Source organism: Falco biarmicus, chromosome 8 (assembly GCF_023638135.1).
Source record: "Falco biarmicus isolate bFalBia1 chromosome 8, bFalBia1.pri, whole genome shotgun sequence".
NCBI lineage: Eukaryota > Metazoa > Chordata > Aves > Falconiformes > Falconidae > Falco > Falco biarmicus.
In genome coordinates, this window is record NC_079295.1 from 45,088,480 (window position 1) to 45,103,055 (window position 14,576).

At 47.3% G+C, this 14,576-nt stretch overlaps 1 protein-coding gene across 4 annotated transcripts in view; it reads left to right on the plus strand.

The window, feature by feature from the left end:
- The window catches only part of NRG2 (neuregulin 2), a 165,844-nt gene that overhangs the window by 85,031 nt on the left and 66,237 nt on the right, over positions 1–14,576 (plus strand). The gene's annotated exons all lie outside the window — the stretch shown is intronic.

Below are 14,576 nucleotides of genomic sequence, written 5' to 3' on the forward strand. Positions count from 1 at the left end.
GTAAGGCAGCCCTCCGGAATTTGCAGACAAGCAGCTTCAGTGCTGTTGTTGTTGCCTAGGACTTTCCTAAGATGCGTTGCAAGGGAATTGCTCCTTTCTGTGGCTGAGTTTATCCATTCTACCTGCTGCTGATGGGCAGAAGAGAAAGCAGGAGTGGCAAAGAAATGTTGTACAATGGAAATATGTTGATAACAGCTTTCAAAGCCACCTGCCCATGTAGCACGTATTTGGTTGGTTGTTTGAATTATTAGTGCTTCTGGAGAGGTTTCCTTCTCTACCCTATATTTAGAAAATGTGGGCAGGCTATGCAATTTTAAGAACAAGCTTTGTGTTAGCAGGGCCATTGCTTATTTCATGTGTTGTAATGTTTTGTTTGGTAATGTTTTGAGTGAGAGAGATGACATGAGTCACAGCCCTGGTTTTCTGATGGGGTTCAGTAGGTGTCTTGTTCATTTGGGGGGGCTAGAAAGGAAAAAAGAAGCAGTAGTAATCTGGAGCACTGCCAACAGTTTTGGTTCTATTGCCAGAACGGTGATAATCTGGTATTTCCCGTTAAGCCTCAGGAGCTGTACTTGCTTTATTTTCTGGGAATCTCCAGTTTCACTTACCCTTTGTCATTGCAAGACAAAGCCAGGCAGTGTGTCCTTTCTGGGCCCTAAACATTCACAACATCAAAGATGATAGGAAGCCTCAAACACTTCTCTAGATGGACGGCTTGTTATATTTAATCCAATATTGCCATTTTTGAGGAGAAGAGGCCCAATTCATGAATTCCAAGTGAGCTGAGCTGAGTGTGTGGCATCTGTTTGTCCTTAGCTCCTTTTCCCTTTTTTTCTTCATGGGTGGTTTTTTTCACAGGTCGGAAGAGATACCAAGTGTCTCTTGTACGTATTTGCTGTCGGCTCATGCTAATGGAGAACCACATGTCTCTAAGCCTGCCCCATCTCCTCTGCCACATGCAGGCTTAGCAGCCACCTCATTGTAGTACTCGGCTGAAATGGCTTGGGTGCTTCCCCCAGCAGGGGCGTTCTGCTGCACTGAAGCCTCGGGGCTTGTCTGCACAGGGAGGCTCTTGCAAAACATGCTTGGCCTAGGGTGTGAATTTAAAGAGAAAGAACTGTTCTGCACCAGATTCCTGCCTTAAATGCTCTTATTCTGCAGAAGAAGACTGGTATTTTTACCATGCTGATGGCTAGACTTGGTTGAACAGCTGCACTTGACCTGAGCAGCCAAATGCTCTTGTGGCAGCTCTGTTTTCTCTGCTGGCCGTGGGTTCTTGATGCTGGCTCCGGCAGGCTGCAGAGGAAGGGAGGGAGGGAGGAGGAGGAAGAGGCTGGTGCCTTCGGGCTCCCTGTGTACCTAGAAAAGGAGGACCACTTCAGAGCTGAGCCTACCTTAGGGGCTCTTGTACCCTTTGGAGAAGCCACCCTGAACAGAGAGGCAACACAGGCCAACCCAAGCTGACGGTCCCCCTTCCTCAGGTCTGGGCTTGGATTAGCTGCTCGAGTCCAAACCTGTCCGAGCAGCCTGGGACTCAGCTTGATAAATCACCCTGAGTCAGCAGCCCTTCCATGCTGTATTCAGCATAAGCTGGCTGAGTTGCCGGGGCGGGATGCTGCAGAAGTTGCATGTGGGTATGGTATTTTGCTTTTGTAGACTGCAGATATGGTCCTCACTGACAGCTATTGGACTAGCCACCCTGGCTTTCATCTGTGACCCTCATGTGCCAGAGCATGAAGCCTTCTCCTCAAACCTACCCCTCCAGTGCTGTCGCAGCCCCACTATGCCAGACCTGAGATGCTGGGGAAATTGTTCTGTGGGGAGCTGACTGTGGCCCATGGGTGGACTGTGCTTGCTGAGCTGGGGTCGGAGGCCTGGTGGAGGTCCCAAGCCGATCTCCTGGTGGTGGATGGAGGTCCTGTGCCCCCAGTCATGCTGGTGCAAGGCTGCACGTGCTGGTGCTAGTGCTTGTTGTGCGAAGCATGACTGTGGCTCTTGCAAGGATGGTGTGTGAGTAGGGAAGGACCTTTGCATTTGGGAGTAGAGGAAGGGACCCTGGTAACAGATTGCACCCCACAGGACTGAACCCTGAGATTTCTGAAAAGAGAAGGGACACCGTGACAGTACAGTCACAGACATCCCAAACTGCTCCTGGCGAGTTTTCACTGGGTTTGTCAGTATCCCCTGGAAGCTGTCACTGCAGTCACTGAAGGCAAGAACATAGCAGGACTGGCAGAAAGGGGGAGACTTTTCTATGAAACATAGGCATGCTGTCAGCTGGATTAACTAGGGTAAAAATGCACACAGGGATTATAAGCCTCTGGGCATCAGAGCAGAAAAACAGCTCTGTCCTTGAGAGAATGCAGAAGACTTTCCTACTGGGAAGTTATTCAAAAGGAGTAAGTGATACTTGCTGCCATGAAGTGGAGGTCCCTGTCTAGCAAGGAGCATGGTCCAGCCCATCATGGCAGCCTCTCTGCAGCACAATGGTCTTTTCCGGCTGCTTTCTGTGCCTGTCACAAGTCCCCATGCATCACCCAAGCCTTCCCCCTGTTCTTCACTGCTGGAGTTGCCCTGCTAACAGTTGGCTGCTTCAGGACTCATCGGGGCTGAAATGATTTATTTCTCAGCCATTTATTGCAAATGAACCCTTGGAAGTCTTTCAAAAGCCATCTTCTCTTGACCTAAGTTCAGCTAAATATTTTAGCAGCATCAGCTTTACATAACAAGTGAGAGGTAGAGGGGAGTTCTAGGAGAATAAGGTTTGTGTTGATAAACAGCCCTTGCTGACCAGGATCTCCCTCTCAAAGTTACCTGGTCAGTCAGAGGATCACTGAGGGAGCCAGGAACTGCAAGCCGGCTGCCCCAGGAAAATGCAGTGGCTTGTTTGTTTACTCTGGGTGTCTGATAAAAAGCCAAAATGTATGTATGAAAGCAGGTAATACCTTGCCAGCATTTAGATTTTAGTGAAGTCTATTGATAGACCCCTAGCACCCCAAATTAATTCCAGTTGGTAGGGACAGGAGAGTATCACATGGGCTGAAAACTGGGTGGGGCGGACCATGAACAATGGATTAGGATAAACAGCAGTGTGTCACATTGTCAGGGGAGTGAAGGAGAGTGCAGTGTTGGGAGCTAAAGCTTTGCCAGTTGCTGCCCTTCATGGTGAGCCGCGCATAGTTGACCTCTGCTGCGTTTCCTTGGGGCTCCTACAGCAATTAAGGGGAGCCTGTGGGTGTCCTTGGCAAGTTGTATCTGTCTCTAGTTACCTGGGAAGGCTTTTCAGAATATCTTTAATATAGCAGGGCTGATGTGTGATCCTGTCTGAGGTGTCCGTTTAGCTTTTGTTCATGTTTGCAAAGATGTTCCCAGTTAATTATCTGATATTTTGACCAGACATTTATTTAGCACCAAATTACAAAGGGAGGGGTGCAAGTTGAAAAATGGGATATAAAGCATAATAGGGTTGGCTGTGCTTGACTGGGATGTTCAGTGTTCATGATCCCTCAGCATTGGGTGAGACCCAGGTAACTACCGGCATGGGTCTTTGCTCAGCAGCACCATTATAAAAGCAGATCTGGGATGGATCCTTCCTCGGTATGTGTATGGGGCTCCTGCAACTGCAAACAGCAGTGTCTAGGTGAGCAGGAAGACTTTCTTTTGGTGTTTCAGGCTTGAACATTATGTAGAGGAACTGCCACTGGAGGGACAGATGGGGAGTGAGGGGGGAGAGCAGTCACCTTTCACTGAGCGTGAGTGCAAGTGGAAGTTCAGCTTCTACATCCTGCAACCAGGTGGGGAGTGTGACCAGAGAGCAACACAGCCTCGAAGCAGCGCTGGTTTCTGAGCTGTGTGTGATGGCGGAGCTCCTGACGCACCATCCCAAACTGGCAGAAAACCAGAAAGACAGTATTAATATCCAGGTGCCTGTCTGAAAGGATGATTCAAGCCCTCTCAATTTTATGAAGCAAGGCTGCCGGGAGCTCTTCAGTGACATGCAGGAGGTGGTCAGCATCTCCAGGAATGAAAGGAGGATGAGCCTGGAGCTGAAGAGTGATGTTCAAGGTTTTGAAGATCATTGATTTTGCAAAGGAAAGATAAAAACTTGCATCTCACAGCCAAGGTGAATTGAGACAGGGAGGACAAAGATGAGTGATTTTGGTTACTTAGTGGCAGCTGGCATGGGCAAGGAGAAGAAAACAGAAGGGGCAGTGTAAAGGACTGGAAGATAGAAGGAGAGATAGGCTACCTCTTTGGGAATAGATGGAAGATCTCTTTCACATGTGGGGACCACCAGAGCCTCAGAGGTCTCAACAGTACATAATGTGGCTGGCTCCCCCATCACCTGCTAACTAGTGTGCCCTTGTACTAATAGCCTTTCTTGCAGGGGCCCTGGGCCTCTTCCCAGAGGGGATCTAGTGTTGCCTGTTGGAGAGGTTGTAAGGTTTGGATCAGGTATGTCCTTGAAGTCAGCCAAGTCCTTGGGCACTCTGGGGTGTAGCACTAGGTTGTTTGTGTGTCCAGATCCTGGTGAGTTGGATGGATGTTGCAGAGCTGATCCCACCTCAGGGCAGGGATGTGGTCTGCTCAGCTTCTTCCAAGCTTGTCCTTGTTGTCCTGTGATTTGTTGTCCTTTGGAACCCTGTCTTTGGGCCTTTCCAGGTTGGTTCTGTAGACACTGAAGGTGGTAAAGCTTTATCTAGGCCTTTCCAGGGCAGCTCCTCAGCACCATTGCTCCTCCTGCATGTGGAAAGTCACATGCGCAGGGTATTAAGACTGTTTCCTGCAAAAATGTTCCTCAGCAGAGGAGAGCCCACCCTTTCCATCAGGTTTTTCATACTGTGTCTCAGACCCCTAAACATCCCTTTTTTGGGTTTCTAGGTGGTTGCGTTCCTCTGCATGGAGCTGTTCAAGAGTGGCTTGGGGAGATGGTGAAGGGGAGGGGCACTGAAAGTGCAGAAGTGAAGGAGCAGCTCTGGAGGAATTCTGCTTAAGCTGAAAGCCACTGCCTTTGTTGTCTAGCTCAACCGCTTCCTTGCTTTTCCCTGTCACTCTTGCATGGAGAAGAGAACCATCCATGCTTATAATACAAGATGAATCTGGCATTGTGCCCTGTCTTTTCTCAGGTCTTCCTTGGATCACAAACTCCTTCCACTTGTCACTGCTGCTTAAAATTGGCATTTGTGGTTGCATCTGGAGGTCCTGACTGCACCATTGTTCCTCTTGTGCTATTCACAGCACAGTCATAACAAGAGACAGTCCCTGCCCCAAATATATTAAGTGGGATCTTTGAGAGAGGAAATGGAAGCACAGAGAAGGGATGTGAATTGTCCCACTTTACGCAACATTTCTGGGATAAAACCCAGCACTATTAATAGCTTTTTGCTCAACAACCATCTTTTGTTCAGAACTCTGGTTTTCACCTTAAGTTGTTTGTGTTGCACAGGATCTGTTGGGCACTTTGGTGAAAGGTCCCAACCTTGTGATCCGCTAGACGTAAAGCAGGTCCAATAAACCTCTATCCGTTTTGAATTCGGAATAGTCTTTCTGCTTGGGCCACTGCTATGTTGCATTGTCTTTTCTTCACCCACATTTTGCTGCTGAATCATTGGGTTTTTGTTTTGGTTGCTCACATTCTACAACATCTCCTAGGAAATCACTTGTCTCACACCTTCCTTTGCTGCTCTTCCCTAAATCCTTCAATGGAGTAGCTGGACAACCAGCAAGTGTTTCTTGCATCAAAACCTCAAATTTGCTTTACCTTCCTTCTTACTTCTCGCATGTGAATATTTATATAAATATAAAATTATATACTGTAATGAATTCTTTTCATACAATATAAAAGTGAACTTTCTGATGGAAATGTTTGTGGAAGCAGAAACTGTTGATTAAATTTTAACGAAGAGTCACAGAAAGCAAATTCTAAAATTGCAACTGTATGTTTGTGATAACAAGAGCTCTGTCACTGCTGTCAGGGACTAGAATTGATGGAGGCTACAAAATCTCTTTATCCAACCAAAATGAGCCAGAGTTGCTTGATTATTTTTTTTTTAAACACAAGCCGCAAACTGCTCATGAGCAATTTACAAGCCAAAAATTAGCCAGTATGGCTTTCCAGAGAATAGTTCTGAAAAATATTGCAATAAGCAATATTCAAATATAAAACGAGGGAAAATAAGGATAAAAAAATTAATCAGGAAGAGCTGACATCCTTGAGACTCCTGGCAGCTGTAAATCAGCATGGTTGGGGGACATTTCAGTGTAAGCCACCCATCGCTGTGCTCCAGTGGGGGTCCGGAGCTATTCAGAACAATGCTGGGAAGCCGCGCTCTGGACAAGGCGGGAGACACGCTGTGTTAGTGTCTCCGCTGGGCAGTGCCCAGAGTCCCAGATGGAATTTACAGCTAGCTGCCTCCCTGCCGCCGCGCAGGAGGGCGGCCCCTTCGCAGGGGGCCAGGATGCTGCTGGTGCGGAGCAGAGCCCCCCGTCCCTGCGCGTCGTGCTCTCCCACGTGGAGGGTCCCGCTGCCTTCAGCGGAGAGGGCAGCGTGTGGGGAGAGAGCAGGGCTCGGCCTGGTGCCGGCCGTTGCTCCAGCCGTGGCAGAGACCCAGGGCAGCCTAGGCACTGGGAGAATGTTATAGTGTAGGATGGCAATTCCATCCACACTTGGTGGGGTTTGGACATCTATGTGTCTGGCTGCCTTAAAGAAGCTGTCTCAGGCATGATCTTTATTTTCTTTCCTTTTCCTGTGTTTGGATAAAAAACAGACCTGCGGTCACTGTCTGAGGTTCTTTTGGTACCAGTGCTTTAAAGCATTTCTTGAGCTAAGAGAGAAACTTTTAATCTTTCTAATACAACATTGCAGAGAACAAACAAGTCTTTAATGCAAGCCCCAGGGTCTCTTGTGGGGAGATCCCGATAAAAACACAGCTTTCTGTTTTGGAAATACCCTCTGGTGGATTTGTCAAAACCCTAACAGAGACAATGGTGAACTTTCAAAGTAAGCAGACATGGAAAAAAAATACTGTAATTAAGACAGCAAATGGTTGGCTTTTGTCACGGAATGCTAGCAAATATGATTTTATAGGTTAAAAGTTAAAAATCCCCCTGCCTCAATGTTAGAGACTGCTAATCGCATGTATTTGTCCAGACACTGAAGTACTTCCTTCTCTGAACGCCTGCTCCATGAGGTGCTTCCACCCGGCCAGGTATGAACTGCCACGACGTTCTTTGGCCGAGGACTGCCTGGGAGGTCAAAATATCCCCAAAATGTTGCAAGCTGGGCTGCCGCACCTGACCTTTGCTTGACCTCTGCCTGCCCTGAATTAACATCTTTGTAACAGACCCCAAGTTTTGCTGATTTTTCCCTACTTGCCATTGTTCAGCATATTGAAAAATATTTCTTAAAAATGAGTCTCGCTTGTAAGTCTGCTGGAGTGGGGAAGGGGACAGATTCTGCGCCGGGGTTTTGCTGACATGGGCTGGGTTTGAACATTCCCCACAGCCAGGTGCTGCAGGTGGTTCTCAGTGCTTATCATCTCCCTGGCCTCAGACCTCACATCTCAGGAATTTAAGATCTGGGGGTCCTCATTCTGTTTAAATGCAATATATTGAGAGAAGAGGAAAAAGATGTGCAGAAGTGCTGTGCTATCTGAAGCTAGGAGTGCATCCCTGGTCCTTCATTCTACACCTGACTTTCATGGGCATGAGACAGGCCTCAGCAGAGAGAGAAAAGTTTACTTGGTAAACGTTGCGCCTCACATGGAGGCTGGGTCGCATTTACCTGTTTTAGTGGCCCTTCTTGCTGATTCATCTGAAGGATTCAGCGGGTGTTGTTTGGGGTTGTGTTGCAGCAGCTCCTGTTTTTGCAAGTTTACCTGCAATGGTCCCGCCAGCCCATGATGATGTGTCTTCTGTTCTCTTGTCACTGGGGGAGCTCAGGCAGCACAGGCAGTCCCTATTAAAAGAATTTCAGCTCCCTGCTAATGGAATTTTTTTCCCCGCTAGGTTTTAAAGAAGCATTCCTATGGTTGATAGAGCTGTAAAGCACCAAACAGGCTTTCTTCATCCCTGATATTCCACTAACGGTCATTTTATATCAGCAAATCTTTCCCTGTAGCCTGAAACATAGCCTTCAGCTTCTTCATGCCCGTAAGGGTTCTGTATATGGTTTCATGTACAGATTTCATAATAAACATTTAATGAAACAAGTTTTTTTGCTAACTTAGGTTGTTTTTTCTCCTGGGGTGAGGGTTACACTTTCCTTTGGTGATTGAAAGATGATAGATGCCACCCATGTCTTTACCAGGGACTAGGACAAGTAATTTGTGCTTAGTGTTCAGTGGCTGAAACAAAGAATTAATGTATTTTAGGGCTTCGGATGCTCTGGGTGATTTGTTTGTTGGCTGGGTCTTGACTGGCAGTCCACAGAGTACGGGTGGGCCATTTTTCTAACTGATTGTGAAGATAGAGATAAAGCTATATTTTATGAATTGCTGTTTCCAAGGTCATCTGGAAATTGAGAAGTTCATAAAATATATCTTTGTTCAAAGATAGATTTGATTATATAAAATATGATCCCAGAATCAATTGGGTACAAACAAGATGTTGCCTTTAGGGTTGAAAACACATTGTTAGAGGCATGAAGAGCAGAAATTGTCGCTGCTGTCTTTGTGTGGCTATTGTTTTTGGTTTTAATAGGAACAGAATGAATGACATTTTTCCACCAGACCACTTATGCTCAACTATACCTCCAGGACAACTTCCTGGCCAAAAATATTCAAAACAAACAAACACAATAGCAATTCTACTCCCAATTACATTGTTTGCAAACCAGCTAGTGTTCATAGAGTACTAGGTTTGGCAAATCCAGCACTTCACCCCTGGATTTTAATATTGGATATTTGTATGTGAATTACTTGTAGCTGTTGTGCTATTCAGATAAGCATTTGAGCGGCCCTGCGCATGGGCACCTCCAGCATGTCTGCCCATTCTGTGATAAAAACGTTCCCTAGCTGTCTTAACAGTTTGGGTGAAAAGCCCAAGTATTGGGAAGTCATTCTTGCCCAGTGGCCAGATGCTTATTGATTCGAATGGAGCTGAGATTTCAGCCTAGGGATCTGTACCAAAACATATACCGATTTCAAAACTTTTACTTGAAAGAAGAATAACTAAATATTAAGTGTGGGAAAGAGAAATAAAGGAGAGGAGGAATTTATCAGTTGCTCTTTTATGTAAGTGGAGCCAGTATTTGTACGAGGAGAGTGAACTTGCTGGATTTGTGGCACCTTTTCTTGTGGTATGACCTACCAGAGGGATCCTACAGAGAGAAAGCCTAAGTCAGCAAACCTGCTTGTGACTTTCCAGTCAATTTTCTGTGGCCAATGGGAATGGTCATGGAGATACTGATTGTTGTAACTCACAGTTTTAAATATATATCTAGTGCTGCAGATGGGCATTGTAGTCATTTCTCCTCCCTGAGACAGAGAGCTAAAGGAACCTAATTAAGGAAAAAGAACTTGTATGGTAGTGATGCTATGAGATATGTAGGGAGGAATAATGCAGTTGTTCTGGCTCTAGTGAGGTTTCCAAGCTTCATTGCAACCCCAAGTCTCCTTGATCTCAGTCTTTTCAGCATCTTCACGCTTCCAGTCATCTGGGTCCTCTCTGCATCACTTTCTGTTCTCTGTGAGTCAGCTGGGTGGGTATCCTCAGCAGACCCTCTAGGACCTGGAGGAATGGCTCCTGCACTGTCATACCTAGTGTCTCCAGCTGTTGAAGTGGGACCTTTCCCAGCAACGCAAAGATATGCCTCTGACTCCTGCTGGCAGACCTTTGCACGAAGGACATGGCAGCATGGTGCATGCTAGGCACACAGCATATCTCCTGTGTCCTTGGAGAGCTTTGGGTTATTAACCCTTGCTGAAGCCTGTGTCTTTGCACTTACTGCACAGATGGGCAGTGGAGGCAAGGTGTAAATGCCCAAAGTGAGCCCCATTGTCTAGTGCTGGCTCCCACAGTGGAGTCTTTGCCATCACAGATCTACTAAGAGCGACATGGCTATGTTTTAAAAGGCCGAGTAGTGGCTACAGCAGGTGCTGCCCCCTGGAAATTTACATTTGACATTGCGGTTTGCCTGCCAGGTACCCCTGCCTAGGACACAGCGAGCTGCTGCGGTGCGTAGACAGTCATGTTAACAGCTTGAGAAAGTCCGATCATCTTTTTTACATAAACTGGAGGTTGCCTAGAGCATATTACAGACACTATGTTATATTTTATGTTCTTAGTTTGGAGCCTATAGCTACCCACTGGTGGGTTGCAGCAGAGGTTGGTATAGGGCAGTACATCAGTCTGACATCAAGGTTCCTTCCCGCAGGCTCTGGACTATGTGGTTTGTGGAGGTTGTGTCCATACGTTGAATAAATCTGGGGTCTTTTGCTCCCTCCCATGTTTCAGGTATGGCTTTAGGAAAATACAGCCCTGTTACCTTCAGGGGCATTGGAGGGTCACAGACTCGGAAGAGTTCTTGTGACCCTACCACCAAAGAGCTGAACTTCGTTTGATGTCCCTGTGGTCTGCCAGTGCTGCAGGCGCCACAGCCTGCCTGGGTGCACAGCAGTGACTGCATTTTTACCCTCCCTATAAAAACCCAGAAAAAAGGAGGACAAACACTTAGAGCATATAAAGTGTTAAGCAACGGGTTTTTTGTTTTTTTTCAAGTGGACCCCATGTTTCCATTCCTTCTGGCTGGAGACAGCTTTCTTCAGACCACGTCCCTCTTTGACAAGTTGGTATTTGCAGCCAGTACTGAAATGGTCAAAGAGCCAAGGTGGGCAGGAGCAGCTGCTGCGATTCAGTTTTGTCTCCTTGTTAAATAAGGGCCAAAGCAAACACAGGCCAAAGGAGCATCGTCTCTGATAAAAACACTAGAGGCAGCAAATGTACCAGGAGCAGTAGGGCTGCATTAGCCAAGAAGTAAGATGTATTAGCTCAGTACAGAGCATGCTGACCCACCAAAGACACACCTGGTGTCCAGACCTGTCTGCACAGTGATGCCCTGTGCCAGGGACATGTGTCCTCACCTTGTAGTAGAGATGACAGAAATGGGGAAAATTCTGTTTGGTAAGGAGTTGTCACCTTTGCAAAAGTTTGTGTTTGAATTTCGAGCAAGTTGAGGCTGCAATACATTTCCCATGGAAAGACGAATTCTGGAATTTTCCATCTGGGAGAACATTGAAACTCTCCCATCTGAGATTCCCTACATAAAAGGGAAGGCCTATATGCCTGTGGGTGAGACTTTGAACAGCAAATCATGGTGGGGAGTCTCCAGAGGGAGCTTAGGGAGTAGCAACCTTTGAGATGTGGCTTGGGCAGGTGTCATGAGTCCAGATCTTGTGTTTCAGTGGCAAGGAGCTGGCAAACCTCAAGGACTGTGCCTGTAGCATCCTTTGTGTGTCCAGATTTCTCTGTTAAGAACAGGGAGCACCAACCCTTGGAGACTGCCAGGCTTGCAGCTTCTCCACTCCCGTGCAGCAGCCCAGAGGCCAGAAGCCCTGGCACCTGTGTGGAAGGGCTCTCCTGAGGCCAATGTCTTGGACAGTCTGAGAAACGCAGCCCATTTCCAAGAGATCACCTGTGCAGCTTTCCTCTCCTTCTGGCAGGGGAGGAGTGTCCTGACCTGAGGACTGCAGTCACGTGGAGGGAGTGTGCTGGAAGCAATTGCTCTGTTGTAGGCATGTCAAGGCATCGCCCGTGAGTCTGTAAGTCCTAACTCTCCTAAAATCTACCCCCATTCCTGTGAGAAACCATTTTTCAGCCTCCCTTTTCTGTGGCCACAGGAATTCAAGCCAAGTTGCCTTCTTCCTCAGCTGCTCAGAGGGACATGGAAGGATCTTGTGCTCCCAGTTCTCCAGATCCATCTGCCTAAACATTTTGCCACTTGCCATGTGCCAGGCAGTGTGGGGGAGCCTCCTGTGGCTGGCACTGTATCCCCTGGAGGAGGCCAGGAAGATACTCCACATCTACTCATGATGTCTGTGGCCTGGAGATCCCAGATGTGTCTGTAGATAGTTTGCCCTGAAGGGTCTCCCACAGTAAGCAAGACACAGCTCATGAAGCAGTGTCTGAGGCGGGTGTCACTGGTGGTTAAGAGTTCACTGAGCACCCTTCCCAGGGTGACTGGCTTCTGCCTTGTGCTGCCAAGGGGCTGTGTGATGCTTTGCAAGTAGCGCGCAGTTTTGCTACCACTCCATTGCTGGAACTCTGTTTGGGCACTCTGCCCATTTTTGATCAGTGATATTTTGAGTTGAAGCTTTAAGGTGCTTTCAGGCATACTCCAGGCACCAGCAGTAAAAGAGGTGTTGTTATCATCAAGGTACTTCAATGTAATATCAAACGTAATCAGAAGTGAATTCATTAAAGCAGTGTGTACACGTAAGTCCTTTCGTGGTAGATGTTTGAGCAACTCATATGGCATAATTTAGAACTTAATTTTTTAGACATTTGTAACATCCTCCTCTCTGTAAAAGAAGGTGGTAACTTGGCAGTAGGTGCCAGGACTGCTGTCCGAGGGCAAAGCTCTCCTGTAAAGGCCTCTTAGTGAAACACGACTCCTGAAATAGATTAGGAAATTGTGGACATCTGTTGATCCAGGCCCCGGCACACTTTAGTGTTGATTCTTGTGGCTTACAAAACTAGTGTAGTCTGGGATCTAATGGTTGCTTGGGCTTCATCTGACCTTGGAATGAGCACAAACCTGTAGAAAATGTGTATTTACTGTTTGTCTCAGTTCTACCAGGATTAAACCTTCCTTTCTGCAGCATGGCATACCCTTGATGTGATTGTCAGAAAAATTGCCTGGATCGTGCAGCTGCCTCTTCTGTCCAATCCCTCACACTTTGTGAGGCTGGTAGCTCTTCACCCCATGGAGAGAAAGCTTCAATTTGGGTGGAGGAGCAGTTGACAAGATTGCAAGGTGACCAGAGATTTGAGTTCAAAATGATTGCCTGAAGCTATCTGTAGCCTCAGTCTGGCAAGCACAGCCAAAAGCCCCCTTCTCATTCTCATGACCCCAGCAGCAGTGGTGGCTGTGGTACATGTTGCTAAACTAGCTGTGGAGGGGACCGTGAGCTGGCGGGCCAGAGCCATGGGGCTGCAATGAGGAGCTGGAACGGCAGCTTCAGCTCAGCCTGTGCCAGGATGACAGGGTGACTTGGGTGGCCCTGGTTCAGTGTTTTGGCTTTGACAAAAGCTGTGCTGGCCACATCTGAGCAGTGGTAAACTGTGCAGAGGGGGCCTGGGGGGCCAGAAACTGTTGGAAATGTGGGAGAACTGGACCTGGAGCCCACTTGGTATATATCTGGGAGTGTTTGCCAGGTACGGTATGTTATTTTGATATGTATGAAACTAGTGACTTTGTTTGCTCAATGTGTTTGAAAAAATACCAAACTGGGAGGAGATTAAAATGATCCAAAACGTTCAGAGCACTGAAGAAAGGGGGCACTTTAAAAATCCTCATGTCAGTTTGAACAGACAGAAATAAGCTTGTGACTTTCTGAGCTGCAACTTGGTGATTTGAACAGAGCAGAGGTAGGAAATGTGTTGATTTTGAAGCTGAAAACAAACCAAAATGTAAAACTTTGTCTTCGACGTACTCCAGTATTAGCACTCGGTGTGCTGCTTTGGTTTCTCAAGCTACTTTACTGCTGGAGAAGGTTGAAAGGTGATTCATTCATAGTTTACAAGTACCTAAAAAGGGAAGAGGTTTCTGGTTACTAGATGGGATTCAAATCTACCAGAGGAAAGCAGATATGTCTCTTTGCTGGAAGCCAAAGTTAGAGAAATTCAGGCTAGGAATAAGGGCTTCAGTTTAAATGATACGAACAAAAAACAGTGGAAGATCTTTGGTTGGCATTAAGCAGGCTCATCAGCAGTTAATGGCTGTAAATGAGGATTTCTGTGTTTTCCTGAAAGATGCAGGATTTATGAAGAGAGGCTTTCCAGCCCAGAGCAGCCCTTCCAGAACAAGCCTGGGCTTCCCTTTCCACTGGAGCAGCCAGCACGCAGCTCTGGGTGCTGCATCCCCAGGCTTTGGGCTCTGCCTGCTCTGCCTATGCTGCTCTCCAAGCACAAGCTACACTTGTAGCGTAGCAGTAAGGCGCACAGGTGTGCTGGGCATCAGGAGCACACCTCTGTTTCTTTGTGCACAGTGCTCTTCCCAGACACAGTCCAAAATACTTCTGGGTTGGATACCCCTTTCACTGGCCTGTCTGGCTCATCTGGGGAATTACAGTCCGTGCAGCATGGCTTGTGAGCTGAATGCACAGTTGCACAGTTCCTTTCCCTCCTGTAGCAGTGCAGCCAAATCTGCGGAGGAGACACATTCTCCTCTCTTTTTCTGTGTAGCGCAGGACTCTGCAGAGTGGTGTGATGCAGAGCCCCTGTCCTGTGTGAGTGTCAGCTCCTCTGTGCCACAATTGGCATATGTCTCTTTGGACCTGACTTTTCAGGAAGGTTGTGTGATTTATCACTGGTGGCCAAGAGCAGAAAGTGCAAGAGGCAAGAGGTGCACAGGTTTG